Here is a 5,889-nt window from a genome sequence, read left to right on the forward strand (position 1 = left end):
TCTCGCTTATGGTTAGTCCTACATAAAAAATGCAAATAATTATTTTGTAGGAAATTTTATCAGCTTGAATTTTAGTAAAAAGATAAAAGTTGATAGGAGTAACTGTTTTCGAGATATGAGCAAGAAACCAAAACACTGTTACCTTAATTAAGCGTTTGCATATTAGCAAATTTAGTACTATTAGTATTATTATTATTAATGTTATTGTTATTAATATGACGATTAAAGACAACTTTGAAACCTTTAGTGACTTTTATGTCTTCTTCTTTTTCCTCTACTAAAGTGTTAGACACAATTAAATTAGTTTAATTTCAGTTTTTCAAACATTTTATTTTAAAGCAAATTTTTGTTAAATATTATTTATATCCAACTCTATAACTCGCTTATGGTTGGTCGTACAAGAAAAATGCAAATAACTATTTTGTAGGAAATTTTATCAGCTTTAATTTTGAAAGAAAGATAAAAATTGATTGGAGTAACTGTTTTCGAGATATAAGCAAAAAACCAATAAGAAAACTGTGACTGTTACTGAACAAAAATGTAATTCGGTTTTCAATGTTTGAGACGAAGACGAAACTGCAGCATTTAAAAACGACTCTGAAGACTTCAGTGACTTTTATGTCACTTCCTTTTTCTTCTAATAAAGTATTGGACCCAATAAATTAAGTGTATTTTAAATCACAAGACATTTTCTGTTAAAGCACTTTTTTTTAAATATTAATTATTTTCAATCATATATCTCGCTTATGGTTAGTCCTACATGAAAAATGCAAATAACTATTTTGTAGGAAATTTTATCAGCTTGAATTTTAGTAAAAAGATAAAAATTGATAGGAGTAACTGTTTTCGAGATATAAGCAAGAAACCAAAACACTGTTACCTTAATTAAGCGTTTGCATATAAGCAAATTTAGAACTATTAGTATTATTATTATTAATGTTATTGTTATTAATATGACAACTAAAGACAACTCTGAAACCTTCAGTGACTTTTATGTCTTTTCGTTTTTTCTCTACTAAAGTGTTAGACACGGTAAAATTAGTTTAATTTCAGTTTTTCAAACATTTTATTTTAAAGCAAATTTTTGTTAAATATTATTTATATACAACTCTATAACTCGCTTATGGTTGGTCCTACAAGAAAAATGCAAATAACTATTTTGTAGAATATTTTATCAGCTTTAATTTTGAAAGAAAGACAAAAATTCATAGGAGTAACTGTTTTCGAGATATTAGCATGAAACCAAAAAACTGTTACCTTAATAAAGCGCTTGCATATAAGCAGATTTAGTACAATTAGTATTATTATTATTAATGTTATTGTTATTAATATGACGACTAAAAACGATTCTGAAGACTTTGGTGACTTTTATGTCTTTTTCTTTTTTCTCTACTAAAGTGTTAGACACAATTAATTTAGTTTAATTTCAGTATTTCAAACATTTTATTTTTAAGCAAGTTTTTGTTAAATATTATTTATATCCAACTTTATAACTCGCTTATGGTTGGTCCTACAAGAAAAATGCAAATAACTATTTTGTAGGAAATGTTATCAGCTTTAATTTTGAAAAAAAGATAAAAATTGATAGGAGTAACTGTTTTCGAGATATAAGCAAAAAACCAAAGTAAAAACTGTTACCGTTTCAGAACAAAAATGTAATTCAGTTTTCAATGTTTGAGACGAAGACGAAAATGCAGCATTTAAAATCGACTCTGAAGACTTCAGTGACTTATATGTCACCCCCTTTTTTTTTAATAAAGTATTGGACCTAATAAATTAAGTGTATTTTAAATCACAAGACATTTTCTGTTAAAGCACTTCTTTTTTAAATATTAATTATTTTCAATCTTATATCTCGCTTATGGTTAGTCCTACATAAAAAATGCAAATAACTATTTTGTAGGAAATTTTATCAGCTTAAATTTTAGTAAAAAAATAAAAATTGATAGGAGTAACTGTTTTCGAGATATGAGCAAGAAACCAAAACACTGTTACCTTAATTAAGCGTTTGCATATAAGCAAATTTAGTACTATTAGTATTATTATTATTAATGTTATTGTTATTAATATGACGATTAAAGACAACTTTGAAACCTTTAGTGACTTTTATGTCTTCTTCTTTTTCCTCTACTAAAGTGTTAGACACAATTAAATTAGTTTAATTTCAGTTTTTCAAACATTTTATTTTAAAGCAAATTTTTGTTAAATATTATTTATATCCAACTCTATAACTCGCTTATGGTTGGTCCTACAAGAAAAATGCAAATAACTATTTTGTAGGAAATTTTATCAGCTTCAATTTTGACAGAAAGATAAAAATTGATAGAAGTAACTGTTTTCGAGATATAAGCAAAAAACCAATAAGAAAACTGTGACTGTTACTGAACAAAAATGTAATTCAGTTTTCAATGTTTGAGACGAAGACGAAACTGCAGCATTCAAAAACGACTCTGAAGACTTCAGTGACTTTTATGTCACTTCCTTTTTCTTCTAAAAAAGTATTGGACCCAATAAATTAAGTGTATTTTAAATCACAAGACATTTTCTGTTAAAGCACTTTTTTTTTAAATATTAATTATTTTCAATCATATATCTCGCTTATGGTTAGTCCTACATGAAAAATGCAAATAACTATTTTGTAGGAAATTTTATCAGCTTGAATTTTAGTAAAAAGATAAAAATTGATAGGAGTAACTGTTTTCGAGATATAAGCAAGAAACCAAAACACTGTTACCTTAATTAAGCGTTTGCATATAAGCAAATTTAGAACTATTAGTATTATTATTATTAATGTTATTGTTATTAATATGACAACTAAAGACAACTCTGAAACCTTTAGTGACTTTTATGTCTTTTCGTTTTTTCTCTACTAAAGTGTTAGACACAATTAAATTAGTTTAATTTCAGTTTTTCAAACATTTTATTTTAAAGCAAATTTTTGTTAAATATTATTTATATCCAACTTTATAACTCGTTTATGGTTGGTCCTACAAGAAAAATGCAAATAACTATTTTGTAGGAAATTTTATCAGCTTTAATTTTGAAAAAAAGACAAAAATTCATAGGAGTAACTGTTTTCGAGATATAAGCAAGAAACCAAAAAACTGTTACCTTAATAAAGCGCTTGCATATAAGCAGATTTAGTACTATTAGTATTATTATTATTAATGTTATTGTTATTAATATGACGACTAAAAACGATTCTGAAGACTTTGGTGACTTTTATGTCTTTTTTTTTTTCTCTACTAAAGTGTTAGACACAATTAATTTAGTTTAATTTCAGTATTTCAAACATTTTATTTTTAAGCAAGTTTTTGTTAAATATTATTTATATCCAACTTTATAACTCGCTTATGGTTGGTCCTACAAGAAAAATGTAAATAACTATTTTGTAGGAAATGTTATCAGCTTTAATTTTAAAAGAAAGATAAAAATTGATAGGAGTAACTGTTTTCGAGATATAAGCAAAAAACCAAAGTAAAAACTGTTACCGTTTCAGAACAAAAATATAATTCAGTTTTCAATGTTTGAGACGAAGACGAAAATGCAGCATTTAAAATCGACTCTGAAGACTTCAGTGACTTATATGTCACCCACTTTTTTTCTAACAAAGTATTGGACCTAATAAATTAAGTGTATTTTAAATCACAAGACATTTTCTGTTAAAGCACTTCTTTTTTAAATATTAATTATTTTCAATCTTATATCTCGCTTATGGTTAGTCCTACATAAAAAATGCAAATAACTATTTTGTAGGAAATTTTATCAGCTTGAATTTTAGTAAAAAGATAAAAATTGATAGGAGTAACTGTTTTCGAGATATAAGCAAGAAACCAAAACACTGTTACCTTAATTAAGCGTTTGCATATAAGCAAATTTAGAACTATTAGTATTATTATTATTAATGTTATTGTTATTAATATGACAACTAAAGACAACTCTGAAACCTTTAGTGACTTTTATGTCTTTTCGTTTTTTCTCTACTAAAGTGTTAGACACAATTAAATTAGTTTAATTTCAGTTTTTCAAACATTTTATTTTAAAGCAAATTTTTGTTAAATATTATTTATATCCAACTTTATAACTCGTTTATGGTTGGTCCTACAAGAAAAATGCAAATAACTATTTTGTAGGAAATTTTATCAGCTTTAATTTTGAAAAAAAGACAAAAATTCATAGGAGTAACTGTTTTCGAGATATAAGCAAGAAACCAAAAAACTGTTACCTTAATAAAGCGCTTGCATATAAGCAGATTTAGTACTATTAGTATTATTATTATTAATGTTATTGTTATTAATATGACGACTAAAAACGATTCTGAAGACTTTGGTGACTTTTATGTCTTTTTTTTTTCTCTACTAAAGTGTTAGACACAATTAATTTAGTTTAATTTCAGTATTTCAAACATTTTATTTTTAAGCAAGTTTTTGTTAAATATTATTTATATCCAACTTTATAACTCGCTTATGGTTGGTCCTACAAGAAAAATGCAAATAACTATTTTGTAGGAAATTTTATCAGCTTTAATTTTGACAGAAAAATAAAAATTGATAGGAGTAACTGTTTTCGAGATATAAGCAAAAAACCAATAAGAAAACTGTGACTGTTACTGAACAAAAATGTAATTCTGTTTTCAATGTTTGAGACGAAGACGAAAATGCAGCATTTACAAACGACTCTAAAGACTTCAGTGACCTTTCTGTCACCTCTTTTTTCTTCTAATAAAGTATTGGACCCAATAAATTAAGTGTATTTTAAATCACAAGACATTTTCTGTTAAAGCACTTCTTTTTTAAATATTAATTATTTTCAATCTTATATCTCGCTTATGGTTAGTCCTACATAAAAAATGCAAATAACTATTTTGTAGGAAATTTTATCAGCTTGAATTTTAGTAAAAAGATAAAAATTGATAGGAGTAACTGTTTTCGAGATATGAGCAAGAAACCAAAACACTGTTATCTTAATTAAGCGTTTGCATATAAGCAAATTTAGTACTATTAGTATTATTATTATTAATGTTATTGTTATTAATATGACAACTAAAGACAACTTTGAAACCTTTAGTGACTTTTATGTCTTCTTCTTTTTCCTCTACTAAAGTGTTAGACACAATTAAATTAGTTTAATTTCAGTTTTTCAAACATTTTATTTTAAAGCAAATTTTTGTTAAATATTATTTATATCCAACTCTATAACTCGCTTATGGATAATCCTACAAGAAAAATGCAAACAACTATTTTGTAGGAAGCTTTATCAGCTTTAATTTTAAAAGAAAGATAAAAATTGATAGGAGTAACTGTTTTCGAGATATAAGCAAAAAACCAATAAGAAAACTGTAACAGTTACTGAACAAAAATGTAATTCAGTTTTCAATGTTTGAGACGAAGACAAAAATGCAGCATTTACAAACGACTCTAAAGACTTCAGTGACCTTTCTGTCACCTCTTTTTTCTTCTAATAAAGTATTGGACCCAATAAATTAAGTGTATTTTAAATCACAAGACATTTTCTGTTGAAGCACTTTTTTTTAAATTTTAATTATTTTCAAACTTATATCTCGCTTATGGTTAGTTCTACATTAAAAATGCAATTAACTATTTTGTAGGAAATTTTATCAGCTTTAATTTTAGTAAAAAGATAAAAATTGATAGGAGTAACTGTTTTCGAGATATAAGCAAGAAACCAAAACACTGTTACCTTAATTAAGCGTTTGCATATAAGCAAATTTAGTACTATTAGTATTATTATTATTAATGTTATTGTTATTAATATTACGATTAAAAACAACTTTGAAACCTTTAGTGACTTTTATGTCTTCTTCTTTTTCCTCTACTAAAGTGTTAGACACAATTAAATTAGTTTAATTTCAGTTTTTCAAACATTTTA

Source organism: Tribolium castaneum, unplaced genomic scaffold, assembly GCF_031307605.1.
Source record: "Tribolium castaneum strain GA2 unplaced genomic scaffold, icTriCast1.1 ptg000017l, whole genome shotgun sequence".
Classification (NCBI taxonomy): Eukaryota; Metazoa; Arthropoda; class Insecta; order Coleoptera; family Tenebrionidae; genus Tribolium; species Tribolium castaneum.